General features: G+C 33.4%; 1 protein-coding gene and 1 non-coding gene across 19 annotated transcripts in view; both read right to left on the bottom strand.

The window, feature by feature from the left end:
- Positions 1-17,374, bottom strand: part of RALYL (RALY RNA binding protein like) — an 838,442-nt gene that overhangs the window by 662,156 nt on the left and 158,912 nt on the right. The window lies entirely within an intron of this gene.
- On the bottom strand, positions 16,200-16,311 carry LOC130458591 (U6 spliceosomal RNA). The gene has a single exon (XR_008918007.1). It is a non-coding gene; the product is annotated as a U6 spliceosomal RNA (small nuclear RNA).

The following is a 17,374-nucleotide window of genomic DNA, read 5'->3' as shown; positions in this document are numbered from 1 at the left end:
GATTGCTACTTCTGTTATTTTCTTTCATCCATTATTGAATGCCGCTGCATTCAGACAGTGAGGGAGTAGATAGGAGCAGCCTTTTTCCCTTTGGGACTCATAAGTTTAGTGAACTCCATTTCTTTCTCATTACATTGCATCTCATAGCCGCTGGTTGGGAGACTGACCTCCTGATGAGTTGCCCTTGCTTTCTACCTTCGATCTCACAGCCGTTGTTGTAGTGGCTGCTGTTTTAACTGCCCACAGAATGCAGGATGCTGTTTTAAAGCATAAAAAAGAAATGATACTTGTTCTTTTGGATCTTAGCACTTAAAAAAAAAAGTCAGCCAACTACTGAAATTTAATTTTTACCCATGCAATGTGTGATACTCCAACTGTTACAAAATAGTGAATAAAGCTACCTGATCCTTCTGAATCAATCAAGCAATTGTTAAGCACCTGTTATGTATCAAACACTATGCCTGTTGCTGAACACTACTGAACTCTCTTCTATTTGTTATTAGACAAAATGAATACCTCTTCTTTAAGTAGTTTTTGTCTATTCCAAAGACTATGAACTCATGGGGAGAACTACCAAGGAGTTCAGTTAGACCCACAGATCAGGTGAAAAATCAATATTAGGCTACAGGAGAATGGCATGATATTGATTATTTGGTGACAGGCAGGAATAAAAGTAGAAGTAAATAGGAAGATTAGTTATGGCATAGACTGATAGGCAGGCAGGATAAAAGTACCATTAGGGATTTGGCCAAAGGCGATGTTCAGATGCAAATATATCTATGGGTGTTTATTCAAATATGGGATAGCACAGGTAAAAGGGAGAGGAACAAATAAAGATCAAGCCTCCATAAATGGAATAGATCTGAGTTACCTAGTTCAACTCATTTTATATTTAAAGAAACTGAGATACAATTAGGATAAGTGACTTGATTAAGTTTCAATTAAAGGTAGAATTTGGAACTATGTCCTCTGATTTCAAAGTCAGTGCCATCTCTACTTTATAGTTCCTTCGAGCAGAAGCCAGGAAATTTTTAGTAATATATGGTTTCCCCTACAAGTAGTTCAGAAGCAGAAAATTCAGATGCTGGTGGAACTAGGTTGCTATGTTGGGATCTTGCATACAGGATTAAGGTGGGATACCTACTTTCGTAACTTTTTGACAAATGTTTGGCAACAGGTACCCAGGTTCCTACTGTCACCATATCAGCCACAAGCTTGACCCAATATTGAAATGATGAGTTTCTTAGAGTCTCCTTACCTCACACCCCAAAAGCTTTAAACTGAATCTACAGATGGAAGTTAAGTTGTCCCAAGTTACAAAAGTTATATGGTTAAAAATGCAAGAGGACAAGATGGTCATTGCAGCATGGAACAAAGCTTACAGTAAAATGAAAGCTATTGTAAACAAAATACCCTCAAAGCCTGAGTTAAATGAAGGGAAAATTTGCATAACTTGGAATAATAGAACTGGAAGCCTTAAGTCAATGGCAAATGAAGAGACAGAAAAACTATGATTAAGTTTTGATGAGCCTTTAACATTAACATTTGCATACTTAAATACAAAATAGTATGATAGAATTTCCCCAAAAGTTATTCACAAATTAGGAAAACAGTATCAAGTGATAGAGAAAGAAGTGAGATCATAGTAGCATAAAATTTAGAGATGGAAAAGAACTTAGAAATCATCCAATTCAACTCCCTAATTTTGCAGTTAAGAAAAGTAAGCTTAAAGGGTTTAGTTAACTTTCCTAAAGTCCCATACACAATGAAGTCAAGATTTGATCTTAGGTATTTAACTCAAAATAGCCTGTATTTGTCCCTATAGCCCTGCTCCACTTCAACTCCACCAACTCCTACATTTACCATTATTGGCAGCACCTGCTCTCACACCAGGTACTAATATCAAACAACACCAAGAAGAATTCATATATCCAGTGCTAGAGCAGGTCAGCATAATTGCAGGTCTGATATTAATTTCACTCTTCTCTAATGGCTCTAATTTAAATAATTAGGTCTTTCTTGTTTACCTTTTGATCTACTATTCCAATTTTCTATGTTCTAGACCTCTTTCTTATACTCCTGTTTCTAAGTCCTTACTGTGATTGCCCTCCATGGTTTTAAATCTGTTTTAAACTGATTCAGTCTTCTCATAGTCAAGTCCCTTTACTTGTGAACCCTAGTCCATCTTTTGATGCTCTATTTTACTTTACTTTTGTAAACAACTTATTATTGGTTATACCCTCTAGTTTTTTTCTGCCAACCATGAATCTTTTTATTTGCTCTTTGGGTGAAAACATTCTAATGTACATTAGATTCATTTAGACACAGTGCACATCATCTTTTACTTTAAGGTTTCTGAGATATCAGATGAATAAGATAATTTTTATACCTATCTGTATTTAAACTGAGTATTAAGAGACTTTATGGAAAGCCAGTATAACATATCAGACAAATAAAAGTCTTATCTCTGAAAGCATTATCTTTCAAGCACACATTTGCTAATGGTTGACTTTTCTATATCTACAATTATCATATTCAAAAATGATTATTGTTGACATATAATTAGTACTTACACTAGGACAAAGGTATTAAAGTAGGCAGTGATTATGTGAAGTACAATGTCTTCCAGATTAATGTGGGGAGCAATGAATGTTAATTATGTATTGCTACTATACAAGAAGAGCCCTTCAAAATCTGGATTTAAAAAAAACTGTGAGGTGATTCATTTTTTAGAAAAGACATCGTGAAAAATGACAAAGCTTTAAAACTGGATACGTTGTTCTGACTTAAGTGCCCTTTTCAATTCCTTAAGCATTCAGCTTGACCCTAAGAGGAGAAATTTCCTTAACTGTAACATCTCACGTAGTGTTAGTGTGTCAATGATTGTGTGAAAAAACATTCCAAATAATTAACATTACTGTGATAAATATTGGTTGAAACCCATTATCAAGATTTGACTAAAATGATTACAATTAAAATCAATCTGTTATCTCACTTTTTATGCTATTTCTCTCCCTTGGATAAACTCTGAAATACTTTCTCTACAGCTTACTTTTTTTCCAGATGGTAGTGAATTGTTTCAGTGCGTTCATTAGATTCCATCTATATTTTTTGCTTTAAATCCCATGTGCTATATGCTATTCTGATATAATCCTGTATTTTTATTTAAGCTAAAATGTTAGTATATTTTTCATATATAAGGCATTTTATCAAGACAGTCAAGAAAGCCTTGACAGCCCTTTTGTATCCTGAATATGTATAATAATAGCTAAATTTTATGAAGTACTTACCATGAGTCAGGGACAATGCTAAGCATTTTAAAATTGTTATCTCATTTGATCCTTACATCAACCTTGAAATGTAGGTGTTATTATGATTTCTATTTTATAAATGAAGAATCTGAAGCAAACAGAGGTGAAGTCACTTTCCCAGAGCCATATAACTAAGTAAAGGTCTAAGGGTGGATTTGAACTCAAATCTTCCTGACTGCAGGCCCAAGGCCTTATCTACTCTTCCACCTAGCTGACCCTATTAAGTCTGAATATAAGTATCTCCATAATAAGTAATTATATAATACTATTAAATTACATCATAATTAACACATAAAACACAATGGAATATATGACATCTTATAATGCTCTGAAAGACTCGACTATCAATCATCTATCTATCAATCATATAATTTATCATCCTTTTAAAAAGATTTACAAAAAGAAGTGACTTTGAGGTCACCAAGTCTAAGCTCCTCATTTTACTGAGAAGAAAACTGAAGCCAAGGAAATGTTAAATGACTGGTTCAGAGTACAGTACATAGGGTTTTATTCATCCTAGATTGGATGATTTTATAATTTACAATACTTAGATTAGTAGATGTCGAGTGTGGAATTAAACAAAAAAAACTACAAATATGTTTAGAAAATTGTCGTTTATGTAAGATGCCCAAAAGAAATTCAGAGGGGGGGAAGGATTCTTTAATGGTGGTAAGGTCTGCAAAATGCCCCAGTTAAAAAGTTTGTCTGCAACAAACACTAGAAGATTATGGGGGGAAAGGAAGGTTGAGATGCAGGAGGCAGAACATGTGTAGAATGGTCTCCTAACTTTCTCTTCATTGAGCTCCTTTCTACCTTTAAGACTCATCTCAAGCTATATCTTCTACATAATGCCTTTCCTAATTCCCCAACTGATAGTGTCCTCCATCCCAAACTACCTTATGTCTAACTACTTAGATGTATTTATATAGGTTAAATTTATATTTAGGCTCTACATACTTTTTGAAGTATTTGCCTACACTATTAGAATTTAAAATCCCTATGTGTGAGGATTGTTTCATTATTGGTAATTCCATTACTAACATTTATCAGAGTTCTGGGCACATAGCAGGTGCTCAATAAATGCTTGTTGCTTTCTTACTTGTCTGATTTAATAAAAATATTTTAGATACTAGGAGGATGTAAGGTTCAGTTTTGCAGAAAATGTATCAGACAATGCTTAGAGTACATTTCCAAGCTATTTAGAGAGTTGATAGAAACATATAGAGGACATGATAGTAAAGAATGGGCCTAGTCCATTTGCAAAGGGATTTGGGGCAGGATAAGTCCACATTTTTGGATATCCATGGGATCATACAATTATAGATTTAGAGCTGAAAAGGACCTACTATGCTATTTGGTTCAACTCTCTCTTTTTTTACTGTTGAGGAAACTTATATAACTGACTAGAGGCAATGAATCAGTAATCAAATTAAAAGTGGTCTAAATAACTAACAATATGAGAAATGCAAATCAAAACACTCATGAAGTTTCATCAAATACCCAATAAACTGAAAAAAGATGACACAGCATAAGAATCATCAAAATTTTAGGGTTGTAAATCTGTGAATTGATTAAAAAACATTCTGGAAAGCAATTTGGAATCATGTTTGAAAAGCAATTATAATGTCTTTTAACCCAAAGATTCTACTGATATTTATTCTCACATAGAGATCAGTAATAACAATAAAGCTCATGGCCCCTCTACACACCAAAATATTTATACTACCATTTTTTATGCTAGAAAAATATGGAAAGCAAAGTTTATCAAATGAGATGGTATATGCAAAACACTTTGCAAAACTTAAACTATATAAATATTAGCTATTATTGTTATCCCTATTGATTTGGGAATGTCTAAACAACTTGTGGCACATAAATACAATAAAATAATATCACACTTTAAGAAATAATAGATATCTTGAATCCAAAAATGGGAAAACCCTATGAAGTGATGCAGAGTAAAGTAAGGAGACCTAGATTTACAGTGACTAAAATAATATTAATAATAATAATAATAATAATGAAACAGTGGAAATAGATATTGCAAAATTATAATGATTGAGATTGCCTCCAAACTATTCTAGAAAAAAATTTGCAATCAAAACAACAACAGGAAAAAGTCAACAAAATGTAAATATTCTTCAACCCAGAGATACCATTACCAGCCATATACTGTAAGGAAGTGATTAAGGTCAGGGAAAATGGTCCCATAAAATAAATACTTAGAACAGCAATTTTGGCAATAGCAACAAACTAAGTCAGTGCCTTTTGATAGTGTAATGCCTAAACAAATTCTAGTATGTGACAGATTATTGTACTATAAGAAATAACAGATGTGAAAAAATTAAGAGAAACTAGCATAAAATAATACAGAGAAAAATAAGTAAACCCGAATATAAATTTTCCTATGACCACAATATTTTAAGACAAAATATTATTAAAAAGACTTTGGAACTGAGATTAATGATGTGATACCCTGCAACTTCAGAGGACTTGATTGCAAAGAATGGACTTTGTCCATCTTCAGAGGGATAGTAGACACAAAAAAATCCTTATCTTTTCAGACATAGTTAATATGCTATTTTTTAAATTTAACAATGCTTATTTCTTATAATGGAGGATTTTATGAAGATGGAAAAATTTTAGGAAATGAGGGAATTTTTTGAAAAATTAGTAATATAGGAAGATTTATGGACGTGAATAGAAAAGAATCACAGAGGATGACAAAATGAGAAAGGATTTAGACATGCATAAGTGGAGAGAATATCCTTATGGATGAAATGGGGTAGCAACCAAAATTATCAATGAAAGTTAATTAAATTGCTTATAAGAATTAATTGCGTTTTCAGCTTAAGAGGCTGGCTAATTTGTCACCATGATGTGATAAATGAATGATGTGGTGAAGAATCACCCTAACAAACTTTACTAGACCATTTTTTTAATCTCAAGTCTCCATTTCTATCACTCCCCCCTTCACAGATGCAACAGGTCAGAAAGAAAGGAGATGACAGATAAGACACATCAAATATGGAGAAGGATTACATTTTTTTTAATGTCTGTGGCTTTTTAAAGACTTTTAGTAGGAAACCATTTTGTTATGTTCACAAAATACCTAATAAACTTTTTTATCAGAGTAGGAGAAAATGACAGGCATGCCCAGAAAAAAAAACAGACTTGCTAAGGTATACTTATGTACCCCAGAAAGTTTCTTTAGCTAAGCAGAGAAGTGTCCTGAGGTCCTAGGAAGATATATTTGCACCCTTTGGAGACAGAAGTTACTCATAACAAAAAAGCTATTCAGCCTGGAAAGTTTCAGCCTTTTTCTTCTCTAGTTAGAACAAAAGAATTGGCTTTTTAAAAGAAAAATAAAATTATCTACAGTTGTAACTGGGGAAAAGAGAGAAAATATTTTAATTTCCCTCCTAGATTAAGAATGAACAGAATTATTAGAGTAATAAAAATCCATTAAAAGACTACCTACCTAGAAGACTGGTTTAAAGAGGAGTATAAAGGACTCATTATCTGAGACTACACTAAAAGGTCTCTAGGGTATCACAGTAAGCTAGGAACATAAATTAACATACTTTTCACATAGTTTACAAATGCTATTCATCATTATGTGCTTTCATAAATACTTATGAAGGTATGACCCTGGCCTAGGGATAAAAACAAATTTTACTGAAAACACTAAGAAGTGAGTTCAGTTTAATTCTCTATAAAATTATGCAGTATGGGAAAATGATTTTTAAAGGTTCTAAGAACAGGAATTAGGATAGGCATAGATTTAAGGATAGGGATAGAGAAAGGACCCATGATTTCATTGATATAGAGAATTCCTAGAGAGGGGAGATCCTTCTCCTAATGGAAGTCATCTATCTGAAATCATGGTCTTAGAGAACCACCTAGACTATGAGACAATAGGGGACTTGCCCAACATGCCCCATTAGTATGAATCAAAGGTGTATTTCTTCTAAGTCTAAATCTTATGTCCTGTCATTCCATATATTGAGATAAAATGTCTCACATTCTTTGATTTTTTTTTCCTTTAGAGTTAAAGCGTCCAAAAAACATTCTACCAATAACAAAGGATTATTATTATTTCCTAGCTAAACTTCATTGAACATGACTACTCAAATGGATTTAATGATTTTGATCACTGTCGAGTGACTAATATGTGCTAATGTTCACAAAGTGAATCCATGGGATCATTTTAAAACTATAAATAGTTGCTGCACTCATGGAGCTCATAATAAGCCAAAATAGATAATATATGTATATAAGATATACATATATATAATTACACACACACATATATATATATACATATATATATATATATATATATATATATATATATATATATATATAGAGAGAGAGAGAGAGAGAGAGAGAAAGAACAGGAAAAGTTTAATAAATCTTACAAATGAAGAGAACTTAGAATTCAAGAGAGTAAATAAATCACTTCTCAGGAAAGGTCAAATAAAGAACATGAGATTTGAAAGAATAGAGAAGATTTCAATGGGTAGAGATAATAGGAAGCATTCCATGAAAAGGAAATATTAACAAGGGCATAAAGAAGGAAAATTATTAGTTATGTACAGGAAAGCAAAAGCAGTTTAGTTTGGACAAAGCTCATATTATAGGTATAAACCTCAAAATTTCTTAGACTTATAAATGTTGGAAATTTCACCATTGGGAAATTTCATACTTGAAAAATTTCCTATTGATAGTGGGTCTTGACTATTGGAATGTGAACCCCATTGGCATGGGAGGTTCCTTCTCCTACCTTCTTAAGATTACTTTAGGACAGAAACCTTTTGCTGAACAATGGAAAGGACTTTGACCTATGCTTAAGCATAGAACAGGAATTTCTTTGAGTCATGATTGATTTTAGAATTGATACAATGGAGATACTTGGAATCAATCTCCACCCTATTCAGTCCTAACAGGATTGAGTAAGGGCTGCAGCCTAGATCAAAATGTAATTATTCCAATCTCTACCCTACTCAGGTTAACAGGATTTAGAAAGGGCTGTAGCAAAGAATCAAAGATTTAATTATTTGAAAATATGACCTTCAACAGACATGTGCAAAGCCAGAGACCTCTGGGCGGTCCTGGGTTTAAGCTAGAGCCTCCATTGGCACAGGGAAATTGATGGACAGTGATTGGTAGATGGGAGAACTGAGGGGAGGCAACTTGGATGGTTTCCTGAAGGATAGGGGAGTCTGGAGACGGGAGGGAGGTTGAGAAGTTGGTGGGTGTGGTTGGTGTGTGCTCTGAGAAGCTTGCTCTGAAGGAAGCTGAAGGTGGGGGCCTCTGAGACTGTTTCTCCATTTTGGTCACGTGAGTAATAGGGACTGATCTCCTTTCATTGCCCCAGCTATCTAAGGGCTTGGGCCTTTTGGCCCAGCCTAAACAGAAGGGGTATTTAAGCCCTATTCCCTTCTCTCCCCTTTCTCTCTCTCTCTAATTACTTCCTCCTATTGTAATTAAACTCCATAAAAGATTGACTGCTGACTTAAGTTTTCATTTAGGAATTACATAGCTGAATTCCTTGGCAACCTTAAATTAATATATATCAGTCTTTTAAAGTGATTTCCTTGTCACATAGGTGAGTTTAGGGGGGGATATATGTTTTGAAAAGTAATGATTCAGTTAATAAGGTACTGTGACCACACACATATTAGTTATCCAGTATTGTATACTGTATGGATTACAAAATAAAAATCAAAATAGTTAGGAGGATATTTAAATTGACCAGAGATTTGGAATAAGACCCTAAATGAGAATGTGGAAAAGAGAAATTAAAAAGTATGGAAAGGAGTTGAAAGATATGGTAAAGCATAATAACAATAAAAAAGAATAATAACAATAATGGCATATCTGTATACCACCTTACAAAGTCTTTTTCTAACAATTATATGAGATTTTTTTTTACACAAAAGCATAGGATTTATTTTTCTAATTCCCAGATTATGATACATTTAAAGTACACTATTTGTGTTAAAGTATAAAGTTTTTGGTAGAAATACAAAGTCTTGATGATGTTGATACTAAATATGGGTAAAAACAAAAAAACACAGAGAAATGTATACTCAAAAAGTAACTCATTATCATGGAGGATTCAATGTGATCCAAATGAAAAAGGAGTTCCTACGTTTCTGAGGCAATGGATAGAGCACCAGGGCTGGAGTCAAGAAGACTACTTCTAAGTTCAAATCTGGCCTCAGAAACTATCTTTGTGACCTTGGGTGTGAGTCACTTAAACCTGTTTGTCTAGATTTCCTCATCTGTAAAATGAGCTTGTTAAATGATTAAACTAAAATCTTTCTTTTTTAAACAGTAAAACTTTAATTGAAAGAAAAACGGAGTTCGAGCAGCCTGAAACCAACTAGCCTCTCTCAGACTTTGAGTTTCATTAGATTGAAAGTTTCCTCCTAGGCATGGGATTGGTCCTTATATAAACCAATTCCATGCAGGAAGTAGGAGGTGTGGTTCCTCCCCAACACAGGATTAGTCTATTACAGAATGTTCCCACACTAGGAAGTAGGAAGGAGGGCCCCCTAGGGCATGCTGGAGAATGCAGTTCCCCCAGCCACAATATTTTAAAACCCACACTTGAAAAGAAAATGGCAACCAACTCTCTTATTTTTGTCAAGAAAACTCCAAATGGAATCAGGAAGAGTTGTACTTGACTGAAAAGACTGAATAGCAATACATTGCTTCTCTTGTTGTCTGTCATTATTCTGACAATATCAAATCCAGAATTCAACAGGGCCTCTTCAATGAGAGTCAGGACCACTCAAAAGAAATTGGTTTAAATACCCGTTAGGAAAAGCCAAATAGATAAATAAGGAATTTTTCAGATTATGACATCAAATTTGATGGATGACCATTAATTTGTTTTATCAGTACATTGATCCTGCATAGCTACAATAGGTAGAAAATATTGACATCCATATAAAATAAATATGTACAGTTATATATATATATATATCAAAACAATGCACTGACTCAATAATCAAGCTCAGAATTTAATACTAAAAAAAGCAAATTAAATCGTCACATAAGAAAATATTGGAAAAGTTGTATATAAACACCTTTTTCCTCATCTCTACCTGCTAAATACTCCTTCACTTCCTTCAAGTGTCAGCTAAAGGCCCACCTTCTCCAAGAAAATTTTCTCAATCCTCATTATTCTTAGTGATTCCCTCTTGTTGATTATCTCCAATTTATCTTATAGAATAATATGCATATATTTATGTATACATATCTGTGTGTACATTTTTGTATATGGTTATTAGTATGTTGTCCCTTTATTAGACAATAGGCTTCTTGAAAGGTAGAACAATTTTCTGCCTTTCTTTTGTACCCTTAATACTTAATACTATGCCTTGCATATAAAAGGAAAAAATATACAATCATTGACTGACCAAATGCCTTATTTTGTATCACGGCTCCCCATATTAAGTTTGATAGACACAAGCACACAAATAGAACAAAACCTGTCCTAATAGATTTAAACATATAGTCAATATCACTATATATTGTTTGATATCGCAAAACATTTCTCCTCAAAATGTCAAAAAAAAGACAAAAAAACAATTGGCTCAGTGACATATGCTTTTAAAATTTTCTAGCTTTTTAAGATTTGAATAATAATTATATCATAAGTCATAATTTACCACTTTCTCTTAAAATGTAGACAACATTTCACCTGACAAAATATATATTTGATGATGATTGATAAAAATATGAATGTGAGTAGAAATTTTGCTTCATAACAACTAATGCTGCATTATTTCAATATACACATCTTTTATTATAAAAAATGGCACAGTGAAGAAAAAAAAAAGAATGGATTCAAAATAGAACCTAAATGAAAATCTTAACTCTGTCACTTACAAGATATGTTATGTTGTCTTTGACTTGGAGGAAGTCTTTCTGAATTTCAAAATTCAACTTCTCTGAGCCTCCTCATCTACAAAATGTTGTAAGCAATGCCATATTTGTAAAAAAAAAAAAGTTTTTAAAGTGGTAAATCATGATACAAATTTAACATATTATTCAAAATTCCCTGATTTAGATGTTCATTTATACTATATTTGTTGGTTTACCAATAAAGAATATAGTCAGAAAAGAGAGCTATGAGAAATTGTAAAAGTCATAGTTCTAGAATCAGTGGACATTTTTGAAGGCCTCTGTTTGCTAAAAGGAGGCAAAAACGAATCTTCCAACTTCCATGGACATTATTTTTTAAAGGCCAAATGAACAATTTTTAAGTTCGCTTATATTCCAAAGAAGCAGGTAAAATTGTGGTTAATTCACTGTTTCATGCCTGCTCTAACTAGCTCATTAATTTTTATTCAAATTAATAATATCTTCAAATTTTATTTCATTTTTGCTTTTTGTATTCCCTTACATTGGGGGCTCTTGATTATCCATGTAAAAGTACATTTATAGGACCTGGAACAAAATGTTCCTATTTTAATTCATCATGAATGTTTAATGTAGCTGCATCTTTACTTTTTTTAATATATAGGCAAGAGTTGGTGATAACAAGAGATGAAAGGTGACACCCAAGAGCTCTGAAGATATCCTTGGCATATTGGGAAACACTAAGGAAAGGTTCCAGCATGTGAGACAGGACCCCTGTGGCAATGTATGTGAAGATATGGTTGAATTCCACAGGATATGGAGGTATGGAGGATTGTGGTATGCATCCTTTGAGGCAGTACCCAAATCAATGAGATCATAGATCTATTTGAGCAGTTAAGGATTTGATTAGTGATTTGTATGCCTTCCCAGGTCCCAGGTCAGTAACACTATGGTGAACTCTAATAAATTATTTTCATGGGAAAACACAATCTGCTTTGTGACAATATGTTTTATGACAAGGAATTCAGGAATATATGCGGGAAAAGTAACGACTAACTTTTTATCTAATGGAAGAATGTTCTTTACTAAGCTAAATGTTTGGGCCACACAGGGATAAAGTAGAAGTAAAGTAGTAGTATAAACAAGTTCTTATGGGAGCGGGACTTTTGTCATTTATCTTGGCCTTGGAGAAGTTTCATACAGTAGGTACTCAATAAATGTCTATCAAATTTAACCAAATTTTATTAGAAGTACCTCGAGCAATAAATATCTTTCTGCAAAATGAGAGTGGGACAAAATCTACTGATACCAGTTTTTTCTGATTCTAAGTTTGTGGTCCTAGAATAATCTTATGACCCCAGTTTCATCTAACATTAATTTCTTTTTAAAAGCAGTGTTTCCCAATGACTGGATTATGACAATGATGAATTTTAAAGATCATGGACAGAAACAGTGCTTTGGGAACAAAGGAACCATTTAAGATGGATTATTAAAAAATGAGGTTGCTAAGTGGTGCAGTGGATAAAGTACTGGTCTTGGGGTCAGGCATATTTGAATTCTGAATTTGAAATTGAAACTTGACTTTAGACACTTACTGTGTGACTCTGGGCAAGTCACTTAACCACTATTTGACTCAAGTCCTCATCCATAAAATGGGGACACACTGGGGAAGAAACTGGTAAACCATGACAATTTCTTTCCCAAGGAAACCCCTCCCCCCCCAGTGAGATTTAGAGGACTCAAGAAAATTCAGCAAACAAGAGTTATTTGGGTAGTTTTTGTACCATTAGCAAAAAAAAATAGGTAAATAAGAAGATAAATCTTCCTTTCTTTGACATTTACTTGTTTCTTTCAATCCTTTATAAACTAATAGATGATTTTCAAAACTTAGGTTATATAATTAAAGAGAAAATGTGAAGTGCCAGACCAAAAAATCTAGTGGAATTTTATTGACTGAACTAAATCCAAGGACAATCAATACCTTACAACAGCCATCAAAGACCTCATAAGAACACATTATCATGCAGTATCTGTATGAGTTAAAACTGCCCAACAAGCCCTACACTGTAAGGAAGGAAGTTGAACCTATTTTTATTTTACAATTTATTTAAAGGAATGACCTGTGCATCTCTGGCACTTTGCTTGCTATCCAAAACACTGAGCAAGAGAGAGTCCCTGATATCAGTGACACTAAATAAATGGCATTGTGCCTGTATGCTTTCATTCATCTCACTCTTCCTTCTAATGAGTCAGTTAGTCAATAAACATTTATAAAGCACCATCTAGTGCCAGGAACTGTGACAAGAACTAGATACAAAAAGAGGCAAAAAAACAGTTCTAGCATTTAAGGATTTCCCAATCTAATGGGAAAGACAACAAGCAAGAAAAAAATGTTCAAATATTTATATGAGATAAACAGAGGGACAATTAATAGAGGGAAAGCAGTAGAATTAAAAGGTGTAGCAAAAGATTTCTTATAAATAGAGGGCTTTTGTTGGGGCTTAAAGGAAGTCAGAGACTTTATTAGAGCAGAGGAGGAAGAGTATTCCTGACATGGCAGATATCCAAAGAATATGCCCAAAGGGAAGAGATGAAGTATATTTTTAATAGAATAGACAAGGGCCAGTGCCACTGGTTCAAAGACAATGTGTCAGGGAGGCCAGGTTAATAAGACTGAAAAATCAGGAAGGGATTGGGTTACATAGGACTTTGAATTTCATCGGATTTTATATTTGATCTTGGAAGCAATCAGGAGCCATTAGAGTTTAATGAGTATCGGGTAACCTCATCTGATCTTCATTTTAGGAAAATTACATTGGTGGCTAAATGGAAGATGGAGTGGAGTAGAAGAGATTTGAGGAAGAGACACCCACCAGCAGGCTATTGTAATAATCTAAGTCTGAGGAGCTTAGGTCCTGTAGTAGAGTTGTGGCAGTGTCCAAGGAAATAAAGGAACGGATAAAAAGGATGCACAAAGGTGAAATTAGCAGGCCTTTGCAACAGACTGGCTATGGGGTGTGAGAGACAATAAGGAATCCAGGATAGCTCCTAGACTGTGAATTTGAGAGAATAAGATGAGGTTGTTGTCTTCTACAGTAACCTGCAAAATTGTGGGAAGGTTTTAAAGATACTGAGTTCTATTTCGGACATGACATCCTCCCAGATATTTTTTGTGAATATACCACCAGCACTACCTCCCCACTACCCACACAGAATCTTGAGAACAGGACCAAATGCTATTTTTAAGGTTCTAATCTATCTTTCCCATATCTCTAAATTTGTATTCTTAGTGGACCTAGGAGCTGGCTAAAAACTACTTTAATTAAATTAAATTGAACTAAACTTTTTTTTTAATTAAGACTGAGGGATTCAAAATTTAAATTTCTGTAACAGATTAAGAGTTGAAAGGAAACCTAAAGATTAATCTCTTATTTAAGCACAAGCCCCCTCTATGATGATAACTCCAAAAAGGGTCAACTATATTCTGAACTATCATCTCTAGAGAGAACAGTACCTACCATATGAGAACTTCTATCAATGAATATTATTATTTGTAGCATATCTTTATCCAGCATGTTAAATAATATTTTTGAAGATAAAAAGCTTTTTTCCATCCAGTTTTTTGGAGGAGAGAAGAGAAAAGAAAAAGAAATATTCTTTCAAAGAAGGGGGAAGGGGATATTTCAAGGGAAAAAAACAAAGCAGAAGAAGACTTCAAAGTGGCAGATAGGAATCCAAGCTTTTTATCAAGAAGTAAGAGAGAGTACAGCTGTGACATTGAAAGAAGTAAGTGCAGGGCAGTGGATGAAAACATCTGAATTTTTACTTAATATACTTTGAATTTGAATCCTAGCTCTCACATTTAACTACCCTTGGTGATCTTAGACAAGTTATTTAAGTTATTTGACCCTTGTTTTCTTCAACTATAAAATAAATAAGTAGGTTTGACATGATGATCTCTAAAATCCATTTAAGCTCTAAATTTATGACATAAATAGATGGACATTTTGGAATGACATGTTGCTTAGGAGCAAGTTCCAATATAAGGTGGGTCTGGGACTTCTGCAGAAGCAGCAATTTCTTATATACCAGAAATGTGGCTGAGGATACATGGTAGTTAACAAGAGAGAGGTCATTAAGTATGAATCATAGAAAAACACATGAGTTATAGAGACTGGGGATTTCATTTTTACCATATATTAAAGAGACATTAGAGGAAAATGTTCTTTCTCAAATATATTACTAAAATGTAATGAGGATTTTATACAGCCTCATCAAAACTAAGAACAGTATTACATCTGAATTTTTTCCTCCTATGCATGCTTTATCTATTATTTTTTGTGTTCTTTATTTTATTTTAGTAACAAATCTACACATAGATTTTCCAAGGTTACACGATTCAGTTGTCTCCCTCCCCTCTTGCCTTCCCTCTCCCATAGTTGACAAGCAATTCCACTGTTTTAAATGTATTATCACTAAAATCCTAATTCCTTATTGTTCATTTTTTTAATCTTTTAAAAACCAAACCCCAAATCATATACCCAAGTAAATAAGGGATAAATCATATGTTTTCTTCTGTATTTCTACTCCAACAGTTCTTTCTCTAAATTTGGATAACATTCTTTTCATAAGTCCCTCAGAATTATCCTGGATTATTGTATTACTGTTAGTAGCAAAGTCTCTTATATTTGATTGTCCCACAATGTATCAGTTACCGTGTATAATGTTCTCTTGGTTCTACTTATTTAACTCTGCATCAGTTCATGTAGGCCTTCCAGTACTTATAGAAATAAACTGATTCATCATTTCTCATAAAATAATAGTATTCCATCACCATTGTATACCATCTAGCCATTCCCCAATTGGGGGACATCCCCTCCTTTTCTAATCTTTCCCAACCCCAAAAGCACAACTAAAATGTTTTTTTACAATGAGGTAAATCCCCATTTTTTAACTTTTTGAGATACAGACCTAGAAGTGGTATTGCTGGTCCAAAAGGCGTGCATTCTTAAAAATATGGAACCCTTCACAAATTTGCATATCATCTATGTGTAGGGGCCATGCTAATCTTCTCTGTATCATTCCAATTTGGTGAAGTGAGCACTAAATCTGAAAATTTTTCATGACAATAAGTGTTTACATGGGCAAGAACATATAAAAACTATTTAGGGATTATAAAGAATAAAGAATTGATGACCATCTCATCCTCTGTTTTTAGGCTAGGACATTTTCAGTACTCTCTTATCTTAGCCACCAATCTCTTAGCCTTGGCCTTCACCCCAGAGTTTTCTAGAGTTATCTATCTCTCTCTCTCTCTATCTATCTAACTATCTATCCCTTCATCCATTCATTTATTCTTTTCTTCAATGAATTCAATGACAACCTCAGTCTCCATTCTAAATAGTTCTTTCATACTAGGAAAGTTTAGCATATACATTTATGAGAAAGAAAGAAAGAAAGAAAGAAAGAAAGAAAGAAAGAAAGAAAGAAAGAAAGAAAGAAAGAAAGAAAGAAAGAAAGAAAGAAAGAAAGAAAGAAAGAAAGAAAGAAAGAAAGAAAGAAAGAAAGAAAGAAAGAAAGAAAGAAAGAAAGAAAGAAAGAAAGAAGGAAAGAAAGAAAGAAAGAAAGAAAGAAAGAAAGAAAGAAAGAAGGAAAGAAAGAAGGAAAGAAAGAAAGAAAGAAAGAAAGAAAGAAAGAAAGAAAGAAAGAAAGAAAGAAAGAAAGAAAGAAAGAAAGAAAGAAAGCTACTTAATCTGTTTAATTCTCATGATTTACTCTTGGATACAGAGTAGGTCATATCCTTGAGATCTACATCTGTTATTCACAGAGGTGGTAACATCCTTGATCCTTCAATCACCCATAAATGTTTTACCTCCATATTTATTTAATCATAATATTTTATCATTCCAACATTCCCTATGTTTTATGGCCCTTCATTCTATTCTGTTTCTTCATTGTACCCCTAATACCTTCACTTCTCAGTTCTTTCCAAGGCCAAAAGCCTTGCAGTCTCTGTCTCCCCCCTTTCCTATCTCTATCTTTTGATAAATCAATTAAGTTCAACACCAGGTAATCATAATCTTTTTTATGATGACACTTTGGGTAGTCTGGTGAAGTCTTACTCAGTATAATGTTTTTAGTAAGACATATAGATTATAAAGAAAACCAATTATATAACAATGTGA

Source organism: Monodelphis domestica, chromosome 3, assembly GCF_027887165.1.
Source record: "Monodelphis domestica isolate mMonDom1 chromosome 3, mMonDom1.pri, whole genome shotgun sequence".
NCBI classification, from domain to species: domain Eukaryota; kingdom Metazoa; phylum Chordata; class Mammalia; order Didelphimorphia; family Didelphidae; genus Monodelphis; species Monodelphis domestica.
The sequence above is the reverse complement of the archived record's forward strand: the minus strand, read 5'-3'. Positions and strand labels throughout refer to the sequence as shown.